General features: G+C 43.8%; 1 protein-coding gene across 5 annotated transcripts in view; it reads left to right on the top strand.

The window, feature by feature from the left end:
* The window catches only part of plcb1 (phospholipase C beta 1), a 751,229-nt gene that overhangs the window by 94,120 nt on the left and 642,776 nt on the right, over nt 1-14,333 (top strand). The window lies entirely within an intron of this gene.

The raw sequence follows: 14,333 nt of genomic DNA, 5'->3' as shown, positions 1-14,333 counted from the left end.
ATTGTAAATTGCTGTAACAGGAAGAAGTTTATACAGTGCCTTATCACATCCCTCAAAAACATCTCTAAAAGGTTTGATCAACAATGACTAACTGAAGTTCAGAGATTGTTGTTATGCAGACAAATGTGGTGGCCATTTTAAACACAGCAATTTTCCTTCTACAGCAGATGAAAGACCAATTAATAATCTGTTTTTAGTAGTTTTCATTGAGGGAGGGATGTTGGTCAAGACAATGCAAAAACTTCCTGCTCTTCAAATAGTACTATGGCATCTATTAATATCCACTTGAACCATTGAACTGTATGGACTTCTGGAAGGTATTTGATAAGGTGCAATGCACTTGCTGGAAAGTTGGGTAGGAGTATGTGTGTGTGGACAGGATTGAGTGTAACGGTGCTCGACCACAGTTAGATAACATATTTATTTGTTTGTGAGATGTGGGTGTCGCTGGCTAGGCCAGCATTTATTGCCCATCCCTAATTGCCCTTGAGAAGATGGTGGTGAGCTGCAGTCCTTGAGGTGTAGATACACCAACAGGGAGTTCCAGGATTTTGACCCAGCAACAGTGAAGGAATGGTGATATAGTTTCACGTCAGGATGATGTGTGACTTGGAGGGGAGCTTGCAGGTGGTGGTGTTCCCGTGCATCTGCTGCCCTTGTCCTTTGTAGTGGTAGAGGTCACGGGTTTGGAAGGTGCTGTCGAAGGCATCTTGGTGCATTGCTGCAGTACATCTTGTAGATGGTACACACTGCTGCCACTGTGCGTCAGTGATGGAGGGAGTGAATGTTTGTAGATGGGGTGTCAATCACGCAGGCTGCTTTGTCCTGGATCATGGGCGGCACAGTGGCGAGCACCGCAGCCTCACAGCTCCAGCGACCCAGGTTCAATTCTGGGTACTGCCTGTGCGGAGTTTGCAAGTTCTCCCTGTGTCCGCGTGGGTTTCCGCCAGGTGCTCCGGTTTCCTCCCACAGCCAAAGACTTGCAGGTTGATAGGTAAATTGGCTATTATAAATTGCCCCTAGTGTAGGTAGGTGGTCGGAGAATGGTGGGGATGATGTAGAGAATATGGGGTTAATGTAGGATTAGTATAGATGGGTGGTTGTTGGTCGGCACAGACTCGGTGGGCCGAAGGGCCTGTTTCAGTGCTGTATCTCTAAATAAGTAAATAAATGTCAATCTTTTTGAGTGTTATTGGAGCTGCACTCATCCAGGCAAATGGAGGGTATTCCATCACACTTCTGACTTCTGCCTTGTAGATGGTAGACAGACATTGGGGAGACAGGAAGTGAGTTACTCGCCGCAGATTTCCCAGCATCTGACCTGCTCTTATGGCCACAGTATTTATGTGGCTGGTCCAGTTCAGTTTCTGGTCAATGGTAACCCCAAGGATGTTGATAGTGTGGGATTCAATGATGGTAATGCCATTGAATGTCAAGAGGAGATGGTCATTGCCTGGCACTTGTGTGGTGCAAATGTTACTTGCCACTTATCAGTCCAAGCCTGGAAATTGTCCAGGTCATGCTGCATATGGACATGGGCTGCTTCAGTATCTGAGGAGTCACAAATGGTGCTGAACATTGTGCAATGATCAGTGAACATCCCCACTTCTGACCTTATGATGGAGGGAAGGTCATTGATGAAGCAGCTGAAGATGGTTGGGCCTAGGACACTACCCTGAGGAATTCCTGCAGTGATGTCCTGGGACTAAGATAATTGTGCTAGGTATGACTCGAACCAGCAGAGAGTTTTCCCCCTGATTCCCATTGACTCCAGTTTTGCTAGGGCTCCTTGATTCCATGCTTGGTCAAATTCTGATTTGGTGTCAAGGGCAGTCACTCTCACCTCACCTCTTGAGTTCAGCTCTTTTGCCCATGTTTGGACTAAGGCTGTAATGAGGTCAGGTGCTGAGTGGTCTTGGCGGAACCCAAATTGAGCGTCACTGAGCAGGTTATTGCTGAGCAAGTGCCACTTGATAGCACTGTTGACGACCCCTTCCATCACTTTGCTAATGATCAAGAGGAGATAGGGCAGTAATTGGCCTATGGATATTTCCCATCATTTTTTAATTGTTCTCAGGATATGGGTTACACTAGCAAGGACTCATTTATTATCCATCTCTAGTTGCCCTAAGAAAACGATGCTGTACCTTATCCTTGAACCATTGATGCCCATGTGGTGATGACTGGTACCTGAAGGATGACCGTTTGCAAAGTTACATGAGGTGGCCAAAGTCCATTCAGTTTCAGGCTGAGTGCCTTCAGAGGGGAGTAACAATGGGGAAATAAATCACATCAGAATAGATATACTACAATATAACCAAATGTTCTAATAGTACGGAGGAGGAAATGATCTTTTAATGGTTATCATTGTCTCTGACTGGAAATAGCTGATGAATGATTATCTAATACAATAGTCATTTAGTGAGGATTTTCTTTTTTGAGCACTGACAGGTTACTACAATTTGCGAATGTTGATGCTCCAGCTTTGGTGATCACTGACTTCAGTTACATTGTAGCAGTGATAGTATTCTGCAAATCCAGATTCAGTTGCTGAACTGTTACTAGTCATTATGCTACCCATAGCAACTAGGATGAGTTATTTTTAGTTTTACATGAATATAAATTTTTGCCACTCTTTGGGTGTCTGTGGTGACATCTTCAGGCAGGATTTTGTACTCGCCAGATTATAAAGCACTGAGGTAATAAAAGTCTGGATTGTTAAACACTAGATCAGTGGCTTTGGTGACTTTTGGTTACAATATTTAACTCTTCTGGGATCACAATGGAGTTCACAATTGAGACTGAGTGTGACAGTTGGCGCTGTCCAAGGTTCTTTGAAAGAGACATGAAAGCAAAGTCCCGGATGTGTTTTGGTGGCTGTTGAATATCGCATGGCACCACTTAAAAAGGGTCACACATTCTCCCAATGGCCTGCTTAACGAGCCACCTCTGTCTGTCCTGTGGCCTTGATGATTTGTCTTCTATCCCTGGTACGGACTGCTTTGTTAGTGTGAACCTTCATGGTTTAATTAGTGTTGTTTCGTTCCGACTGTTCAGTTTGACTACTGACACCCTTTTAAGGCCATATTAAAGGCAATTTTCAGGAAATTTCTCCCACACAGACAATTCTCTCCTAGATTAATCTTCTCTCACCTCTAGGCTCTCGTCTCTCCTCTTTGCAATTGTCTTATTGTTCTGTATTTTATTCATACAACTATGGTCAGTGCTCCTTTGAACTTTTCTCTCCTCTGATTAAGCTTCAAATGTGTCACCTTGCATGCTCTTTTGTTTCCTCCATTTCCTCTATATTGAAATTGAGATGCTTCGCCTCATCTCCTCTGTCTTGTTCTTTCCTGATCCTCTGGCCTTTCTTAGTCTTTCCTTCCTTTCTTCAATCTACAGGCGTTTCAAAATCCAAACCACTATTTCTTGATTTATCTCCTCATTCCTACTCGTTTCAACTTGCCACCGTGCATTACGACATTTATTTAAATTTCTCAGAAAAAGAATATGAAGCCCGCTTGCAGTATTTGGATTTGCGTTGAGTTATTCTGCACGTTGTGAAATATTGAAACTTTCGACACTCGATTTGAGATTCGACAACGCCCAGCCAACCTCAAAAGAAAAATTCCCATGTAAATGAGTTGATATTGTGTTCTTTGAAAATCAGGCTCAGATTCTGTGGCATACGTGGAAACAAAATATATTGTAACGTACAGAGCATTACAAAGCAAAATGAGCATCAAATTTGTGAGAAGCACCTTTTTTTTTACATGTTAAATACATGCCAAGCTTTTGATTATGGAAATGATCTTGTATTTGAGGAGAACTGAATAACTCCCTTGTGGCTGTGCTGCTTGTGGACGATGGAGTCCCACTCATGAATACATTTTCAGCTAGTGCTCAAACCTGCCCTACTTGTCGGTGTCAGGGACACAAGAATGGCTACATTTGCAGCTGAACATTTTGCATGAATCCAAGTACCAGGAGCAAAGCTTTTCCTGATTTCAAAACCCTGTGCCAGATGATGTGGCTTGGAACTTTGTCCTTTGCACTCATAACTTCAAAAGCTTCGTGCTAGAAAATTCATTAGGCTACAGGAAATTTTCCACTTTCCTGTTGATATCTCAACTGTACGACTTCAGAACACAGTTGAACTGATACTTTGCTATGGTATTTGCTCCACCAGTCGTGATACTGAGATAAGTTTTGAAGAGGTGTTCACACTTGGCAGTCCAGGGACCGAATAGGTGACTGAAACAAAAACGGCAACCCACATTTATACGGTGTCTATAATGTAGTAAAACGATTAATAAAGTTTGACACTGAGCCACATAAGGAGATATTAGGAGAGGTGACCAAAAGCTTGGTCAAAGAGGTAGGTTCTAAAAAGCATTTTTAAAGGTGAGAGCAGGGTAAGAGATGTAGGGAGAGAATTCAAGAGCTTGGGGCCTAGGCAGCTGAAGGCATGGCCACCAATGGTGGAGCGATGAAAATCAAGGATACACAAAAGATCAGAGTAGAAGGAGTGCAGAGGGTTATAGTGCTGGAAGAGGTCACAGAAATAGGAAAGCCCGAGGCCATGGAAGGATTTGGAAAAGAGGATGAGGGTTATAAAATCGAGGCATCGCCAGACTGGGAGCCGATGTAGGTCAGCAAGCACAGGGGTGGTGGGTGCATGGGACTCAGTTCCCGCTATGATACGAGCAGTAAAATCCAACTTTTGGGATTGAATTGCTGTTTGGTCCTGTACTGGCACTCAACAGATCCCAAACTCTATCCTGAAGCTGTCCTTGCAAGGAAAACACTTGATGTTTTAGCTGTTGGTCAGACACAGGATATAGTAAATGCACTCCACACTATGCTAACGGTGAGTGCGAGTTGCTTTACAAATGTTCATTTAATCCTGGTGTTTTTATTTCCTAGTGTCTTTCTGTCCTCCCAGCAACCATCGAAGTCCTCATTAGAGTCATTTTCATTGCCCCAAATATGACAGAAAAACAGACGCCTGTTGTTACTGAATGCTCTGATTTAGCCCACTTGTAACATAGTGAACTGGTGAACAGCTCATTTTATTACTGTGTTGATTGTGTTTTAGTCTAGATTATAATAAATGCAGAGGCTGCTTCAATATCTCCTGTGGTCCTCACCACATGCAAAAAGATCTTGAAAACCTTGTTTATGATTATTCAAGCTAAATTTGCAGGTACTTCTGTAGCTCCATTGACCGTATGCTTTAATAACTTTCTACGGAGTTAATTTGAGTTTACAGCTTTGTTGTAACAAAAAGAATTTACAGCACAGAAGGAGACCATTCGGCCCATTGCATCCATGCCAGTAACATTTGGGAATTTCAATATTCCAAGTACATACATAAATGCAGTAAGCACAGACAGGCTATGACTATGTTACAGGGACACCATCCTCCACCAGTCCTTTTACAACGGCCAGCCTTGTAATACATTTATCATTACAGTGCCACTGACTCCCACAGGTGGAGGTTTAAACCGGCACTGTGCCAAGTTATTAAAATCTATTATTTTCAGAGCTCTGAGACAGCTTGAAGGGTGCAGGAAATGGGTTCTGGTCCACACATCTGAATAAATTATGCAAATAAAAGACCCTTTGGAATAGCACAAGTATATACAGCAGTTTATGGCACAGTGCCAGTGTGAAATCATAGATGCTGATGGAACAAATTGATCCCACTGCCTAATTCGTAAGATTTGGAAGCTTCTAGCACTCCCTCACATTTGGAGGTCTTTTGTTTTACTTTAGTTTACTGAATATTGATTGATAAATATAAATATGATGCTGTTCTGGGCTGCTGACTGAGGAACTGAGGCTATAATAAAATATTGACCTAAATTGGAAAGTAATTTGACATTTGGATTTATCCGTATTCAGCAACAGTGGTGACTTGTATTTATATAGTGCCTTTAATGGAGTAATATTGGCACTTCTTGGGGTTGCAAGAAAAAAATGGGAGTTAAACCGCAGGAGGAGATATTAGGAGGGGTGACCAGAAAGCACGAATAACCTCCTTTTAACCATTCATTCCCCAACTCAAGTTCACCTTGGCGCTCTCCCTCACTGATTTTCTTACTGGTTCAGTGACAGCAGTCTCATTTCTGAATCAGGAGGTCATGGGTTCAAGTCCCACTCAGCGACCTGCCGACATAATCTCAGCTGGCAGTGCAGTGCTGAGCTGCCATCTTTCAGGTGAGACGCTAAATGGAGGCCCCACTTGCCATTTTGGTTGCTGTAAAAGATCCCACGGCACGATTCAAAGATTGCGCTCTCCCAGTGTCCTGGCTCGCATTTGTCTCTCAACCAACAATTTAAACAGATGATTTAGTCTTTAATTCATAGCTGCTTGTGAGACTTCACTTTACAGCAATTTTGGTTCTCTCTTTCCTACGTTGGCTGTAAAGCACTTTGGGATAGCCAGAGGTCCTGAGAAGTGTGATATAAATGCAAGTCTTTATTTCTTTTCTTTCTTACAAACAGAGCCAGCTGCATCTCCTGACTTCTTCATAACAGGATACACTTCTTCACACAAAGGGTAGTGGAAATCTGGAACTCTCTCCCCCAAAAGCTGTTGAGACTGGGGATCAGTTGAACATTTCAAAACTGGGATTGGTAGATTTTTGCTCAGCAGAGGTTATGGAACCAAGTCAGATAGATAGAGTTAAGAAACAGATCAGCCACGATCTAATTGAATGGTGGACCAAGCTTGATGGGCTGAATGGCCTGCTCCTGTTCCTATCATGTTGCTGTGCACTCGAGTGGACTCTGCCTTGCCGGCTGGAATTCCTGATCCATAAAGGGGCTAGGAGCCTGCATGATGGAATCTCCCCTGAGCAAAAGAGTAATTTTGTGTGTGTAAGCCACAGCCAGGAATGGAGTATCATCCCTGGAGTGGGAGTGATGTTCCTCACCAGCTCTCACGTTAGCAGCAAGTCACACTCATGCTTCAGCTGCCGAACTGCTGCCACAGGGGGTAGAAAATGTGTACATGCACACATATTATGTCCTTCTGTTTTCTGGCCGGTGAGATCTTTAACCTTTGAAAAAAAGCTGATGGGATAGAGCACGAGAGTTTACATTACCTCCGAAAGTTGCTGCTTTTGCATGACTGAATGCATGTTGTCACAGGAACAGGAACCCCTCAGTCAGGAGCAAATTTCAGCGCCAGTGAAAATTTGTCGCTTTTTATAAAATTCACTTTCAGCATTTTCAATACCCCAGATGGTACAGCACTCATTCAGGATTGATAGGGAAAAGCAGACTGAAATCAGCCCCGTTATTTCTGAGTTCTGATGAAGGATCATTGACCGGAAAAGTGAACTCTCTCTTTTTCTCTCTGCAGATGCTGCCTGGACAGCTTTCTCTATTTTTATCTCTAAGAGCTTTGCGATGACTTATTTCCCAGGCACTGTGAAGTGTCTATGGTCTCTCTCTCCCCTTTCTATCATCCTGAGGTTTCTGGGACTTCCACCAACAGCAGGAGAAGGGCCAGTTCCATGGGTAGCTCAAGACACTGGTGCTAGGCCTCAATTTTAAAATTCACACCCTTGTCTTCAGATCCCTCCATGACTTTGTCCCTCTCTTTCTCTGTAACCTTTCCAGCCCTACAACCCTCCAAGATCTCTGTGCTCCTCCACTTCTGGCCTCTTGCACATCCCAATTTTATCATTCCACCATTGGCTGCCATGCCTTCTGCTGCCTGGGCCCTAAGCTCTGGAGTTGCCTCCCTAAACCTCTCTGCCTCTCCACCTCTCTCTCTCCCTTGAAGACACTCTTCTTTAGTCACCAGTCCTATTTTTCTCCCTCTGTGGCTGGATTTTGTTTGGTAATCCCTCCTCTGAAAGTGCCCTGGGACGTTTTACTACATTAAAGGCAGTATATAAATACAAGTTGTATTTGTTGGTCCTTTCCCGTGACCCACCTCTCACCCCCACTTCTGATCAGAGTGTTTAAGAGGGCCCAGCAGCAAGTGAGAAGAACCAAGTAGGTAAGTACCCAAACTTTAACCAAGACATGCATGCTGGAGGCCTTGCCACACCAGTGGACAGAAGGCTCTGAGACTGGCTGTCAGGTCTGCAGCTACACTCCTGAATCCACCCCAAGATTCCAGGCACAAGGAGCCCAGCATGCATTGGCACTTTGCCATTCTAATGGCCAGGCCCACCAATTTCAGGCACATAGCAACCAGAACAGGCAACTGAGCTTCCAATGCTCTCTACTTGTCCTGCGTCTGGGTTTGTTGGGAAAGAGGCATACCAGGACTATGCAGTTCTGTTTCCCTTGATTGCCCCATGGCTCAACTGATTAAAGTTGGGACTAATGAAGCCACGCAGAGCAGAAAGGCCCATGGTCTGATCCTCCATCTCTGATGATCTTGACTAGGCCAGATGTTACATTTGGTCTCAACACCCATATTAGGAAGTTCAAATTTAGTCCGGCCTTGTCTGGCTCGGATTGCTGCCCAGTGATGTGCTTTTTCTCTCTTGATAAGGGCAGGTCAGGCTCTTCTGTTGTTCAGCAACCCATTGACACTCAGTCTCAGCTCTCCCACAAGGACTGAATTTTTGTAACCCTGTAAACATCCACCAGACAAAAATGGGCAAGTGAGGAATATGCGGGGCAAGACTTTCAGCCTAACTGTCCGAAAGATTCACTGTCTATGACACCACTGCAATTATGCTCTCGTTACTAACTAGCTACATGCCTGTTTTGAGTTACTTGAGTCACTCACATGTACTTGCTTCACTTTATGCAATAGAGCTGAAGGAGGCTCATGAATTTAATACCTGTATCCAAAGGGGCCTTTAAGATGGCGGTTTGTAGTACCTAGGAAAACTTAAATGATAAATGCAGCTATAGAGGAACCTGTATAAATTAAAATGTCTATAAAATAAATTGATTTAAAACAAAAACTACTTTGGTTCCAGCTCGGGGTTACTATGTTACAATCATCAGGCTTGTCAGAACCAATAAAATGATAAAGTGAGATTTACAATCAGATAGAGGAAGGCAGATTGCAAACCTACTTAAACAAATGCAGTTGTGTTTGAGTGACAGGCTTGAAAGCAAGCAAACATTTTAAAATCACAATGAGTGCTTGTCACTCTTAATTAATGAGACCTGACCAGTCTGCTTGTCATAGTAGCTGCCCGTAAGGTCCTTTCTCTTTTAAGATCCTTCCTTGACCGAATCGATCAAGCTTCACTCCTTCGCAACACCCTTGCATGCTTCGGGATACACCTGTTGGCTGTCAACTTAAAACAGCAACAAAATTAGAGCATGCAGTCACCAAACTGCCTTCTGCAACTGATGCAAGTCCACCTCAAGGAGTACAACAATCAGGCAGGAGCAAACAACAACAACTTATATTTAATAGCGCCTTCAACGTCATAAAATATCCCAAGGTGCGTCAAAGGAGCATTGTAACGCAAAGTATGACACCGAGCTGCAAAAGGAGATATTAGATCAGATGACCAAAAGCTTGGTCAACGAGGAGTTTAAGGAGTGTCATAAAGGAGGAAAGCGAGGTGGTGAGGCGGAGAGGTGTAGGGAGGGTATTCCAGAGCTTGGGGCCGAGGCGACTGAAGGCGCAACCACCAATGGGGGAGCAATTCAAATCAGGAATGCACAAGAGATCAGAATTAGAGGAGCGCAGATATCTCGGAGGGTTGTGGGGCTGGAGGAGATTACAGAGATAGGGAGAGGCGAGGCTATGGAGGGTTTTGAAAACAAGGATTAGAATTTTAAAATCGAGATGTTGCTTGACCGGGAGCCTTTTAAAAAAAAAACTTTAAAACTTCCCAGGCAGACTTCCACAGCTTCATTTATAAATCTCGTTGTGTTCGCAAAGAACCTACTTTGCAAAAATAAAAAATGTAACAACCCATCTGCATCCTGGTCCCTGAAGCACTGCATCCCCAAGTAACTGACCTGTGCATGTCTGACCCAGAGCAAGAAGTAAGTGGCCTTTGATGCCAGTATCTACAGTCTAACAGCACCATTACTAACCCTATTCTGTTAGTCATGCTTTCAGAACGAATACACTGAATGGCTAAATGTGCAGATTTATCAGTGGTTAGGGAAAGAGGAGTGGCCACAATGCGATCGCACTTGGTGATCTTAACATGATTTATGAATCCACCTCTTGTGCAAATTCATGTTGCTTCAGTCTGTCTCATTTGAATAATTTATTCAAAGGTTGGGACTGTATCCATTTCCCTCCTACTCCTTCAATCACTATAACCAACACACAGACGGCATCTGACATGATGTTTTAATTATTTAACAAAGTTTAAAAATCCAAGTTGCGTGACTCATTGGGACTGAAAACATTGGGGGGAAAGAAGTGAATTAATTTTAACAGCACAGCCTAACAAACAGGGTAACATTTCACAGTTCAGCTCCATAATTAACAAATTGTCAGAAAACTGCTCAATGTGGTACTGAGGTCAGAATGGACACCACCAGATATGGTAACGGATGGGATATCTCAGTGTCTTCATATTTTTATAATAATTCAAAATCCCCTGCAAGTCATAGTATTACAGCTAAAGGATCGTTCTTTCCCATTTTTAACTTCAATTCTCGTTAGAGAAAGGCAGACGTTCTGAGCCAATCTGCCAAGTGCCTTTCATTCAAAGTGAGACTCAATTATCTTTCATACGTACATGTAACATGCTTTGTTGCATCTCAGTTAGAAAAATAGCCAGCCCCCAAAAGGCCAGGATTGCCCCTCACGCCATGCATACTGAAATTTCGAGTAAAATTGTCAGTGCATTCTTTCGGGATCTGTTTCTGATTTTACTGGAAATGATGGGTGGTGATTTTTGTCTGCTGGCTCTGCCGCTCATGGGGCAATAGACAGACAGAACACATCCTTTTAATTCTACCGCCTATTCACCATCTGATGCCTGCCTGTCTCGATTTTCGAGTGGGCATCAAGTTGAATAGTCAGTGCTGCCCCATCGAAACAACACATCTTGTGTAGGTATCTAAATCAGGCTGTATGACCCTGGTGCAACTTTCAGCTACCGCTGGGCAGAGCATCCATGCAGTGCCCACTAGTACCAGACATAGTGTGGCCTAACCAGCAATTCCTTAAAGAGCTTTTTGCAGAGGCGACAGGAACCTCAGTGCTGTGAGTTTTGTGGGACCAGTAGGGGCCCATCTTCTGCTGACTGCTCAATGGCGTCCAACATTCTCTCCCCGCCGCCCCAATCCCCCAATTGCCTCCCTCTCCTTTCACGGTTAAATTTCTGCGGTTCTTCTCTCTGAAAGCCGCACAGGATTTCCCGCACCCCCTTCACACCTGAAACCTCCTGATCAGCAGGTTGCCTGTCAGCACCCGTTTGAGTACTTGTAGCTCCCCCAAAATTGGGCAGGGTTCTTAATGAATTTTTTGCCTGTATCTTCACAAAGGAGAGGGATGATGCAGACGTTGTAGTAAAAGAGGAGGAATGTGAAATATTAGATACAATTAGCATAATGAGAAAGGAAGTACTAGAGTGTCTGACATCCTTGAAAGTGGATAAATTGCCAGGGCCGGATGGATTGCATCCCAGGTTGTTAAAGGAAGCCAGGAAGGAAATAGTGGATGTGCTGAGGATCATCTTCAAATCCTCACTGGATATGAGTGAGGTGCCAGAGGATTGGAAGTCTGTGAATGTTATACCATTGTTTAAAAAGGGTGCGAGGGATAGGCTAAATACTTTTCGGCTGGTCAGTCTGACCTCAGTGGTGGGTAAATTATTAGAAGCAATTCTGAGGGACAGGATAAACTGCCACTTAGAAAGGCAGGGACTGATCAGGGACAGTCAGCTTGGATTTGTTAAGGGAAGGTCATGTCTTTTTAACTTAATTGAATTCTTTGAGGAAGTAACAAGGAGGATTGATGAGGGTAGTGCAGTGGATGTGGTCTAAATGGATTTTAGTAAGGTATTTGACAAGGTCCCGCATGGCAGACTGGTCAGTAAAATGAAAGTCCATGGGTTACAGGGGAATGTGGTAGGTTGAGTCCAAAATTGGCTCAGTGACAGGAAACAAAGGGTAGTAGTCAGAAGATGTTTTTGCAAATGGAAAGCTGTTTCCAGTGATGTTCCACAGGGCTCAGTGTTGGGTCCCTTGCTGTTTGTGGTATATATTAATGATTTGGACTTAAATGTGGGAGGCATGATTGGGAAATTTGCTGATGGCACAAAAATTGGTCTTGTAGTTGATGGTGGAAAGGATAGCTGTAGATTCCAGAATGATATCAGTGGTTTGGTTGAGTGGGCAGAAAAGTGACAAATGGAATTCAATCCAGAGAAGAAACTTGGGGAGGGCAAATAAAGCGAGGGAATACACAATAAACGGGAGGATATTGAGAGGGGTAGAAGAAGTGAGAGACCTGTTACGACCAGGTGAGAAAGAGGTCTAGGGTTCCCTTTCAGCCTTCACCTGGTCTTACTGTGATAGGCTTTAATTTTAAACACAGTGTGTTTTAGCTCCCCCTTGGTGAATCGTTGTTCACCGCTTTCCAATTATAAAGCAAAGAAACCAGCACAAACAGGCTTTCTTAGGTTTAAAGAAGAAAAGTTGAAATTTATTAAACTTAAACTCTAATTTGGATAACACCTATGGATACACGCTGCGCACCACAGGCTAGCAGACATACGCGATACACACATGCAAATAGAGACAGAAAAGAGCAGAGGAAAAATAAAGTGGAAAGGTTTGAGGCAATATCTGAAGAGTAGTTGTTACGGTTCTTTGAGCTCACTGTGGAGTCCTTGATTGTAGGTAGATCTTGCTTTTCATTGGGGCCCAGTATTCTTCTTAAACCTTGTTCACTGTAGGAGACTTTTCTCTTTTGGGTTTCACATGTCTTCAGAGGCTTGTGAGAAAGAGATGGGAGCAGACAGGAGTGAGATCTTCTCAGTCCAGGAGCAAACAGCTTTCTGCCCAAACTGTTCGTAAAAATTCAAAAAACTTAAGTTGCCAAGCCGGTTGGTCATGTGACTAGTTGGTTTGACCATGTCCGTTTGTGTATTCAGCCATCTTAGTAGTCAACCTGGAATGTGAGCTCCCCACTTTCAATGTCTGGTGATCAAAAGTCCATTGTGGGTTCAATGTCAGGGAATGGCTGCTTTGTCCTTTCAAACACTATCTGTTAATATGCACATGTCTTTTCCAGCCACGGCTGATCTGTTCAACAAGTCCTCCCCTCAGTTTAAAATCAATGTTCATGACAAAATTATTGTGCCTCATTCTTGGCAGGTGGAGGCCTGCATGTCAGACCTTGGAGTGCATGTACACAGGTCCCAAAAGGTGGCAGGACAGGTAGATAAAGTGGTGAAGAAGGCATATGAAATGCTTTCCTTTATTGGCCAAGGTATAGAATACAAAAGCAGGGATGTAATGCTGGAATACAGAGGAGATTTACAAGAATGTTGCCAGGACTTGAAACTTGCAGCTATGAAGAAAGATTGGATAGGCTAGTGTTGTTTTCCTTTGAACAAAAGAGGCTGAGGGGTGACTTAATTGAGGTGTACAAAATTATGAGGGGCCTAGATAGAATAGACAGGAAGGACCTGTTTCCCCTATCGGAGAGGTCAATTACCAGGGGGCACAGATTTAAGGCGATTGGGATTAGAGGGGACATGAGGAGAAACTTTTTCACCCAGAGGGTGGTGGGTGTCTGGAATTCACTGCCAGGAACGGTGATGGAGGCAGAAACCCTCAATTCTTTTAAAAGGTACCTGGACATGCACCTGACGTGCTGTACCCTGCAGGGCTCTGGACCGAGGTGCTGGAAGGTGGAATTAGATTGGGCGGCTAGTTTTTTCAGCCGGCACGGACACGATGGCCTGAATGGCCTCCTTCTGTGCTGTAATATTTCTATGGTGCTAGGTGTTGTGGGCTGCTCATCATGCCATCGGGCAGGCAGTGCCATCATTTCAGCCACCACCCTCCTGATGTGCGACAAAATGGGAAATTGTCCCCGCCCATCTGAGCAGAGGCTGGCATCAGCAATGTTACCAGAGGAAGTTTGACTCACTTTCAAGAACTGGAAGCTGTACCCCACACTGAATACTAAATATTCCAAGTTTAGATGTTGAATACAGTATTTATCTTGCAGACGAATCTAGACAACGTTTTATTTTTGCTTGATCATATTTCATTTTTCAATAGCAAGATCACAGAATCGTACAGCATAGAAGCCCATCATGCCTGTGTCAGCTTGTTGAAAGAACTATCCAATTAGTCTCACAGCCCTGCTCTTGCCCCATAATCCTGCAAATCTTTCCTTTTCAAATATTTATCCA

This window comes from Heterodontus francisci, chromosome 13 (genome assembly GCF_036365525.1).
Source record: "Heterodontus francisci isolate sHetFra1 chromosome 13, sHetFra1.hap1, whole genome shotgun sequence".
Taxonomy (NCBI): Eukaryota; Metazoa; Chordata; class Chondrichthyes; order Heterodontiformes; family Heterodontidae; genus Heterodontus; species Heterodontus francisci.
Note: the sequence above shows the minus strand (reverse complement) of the source record. Positions and strands in the feature narration are given on the sequence as shown.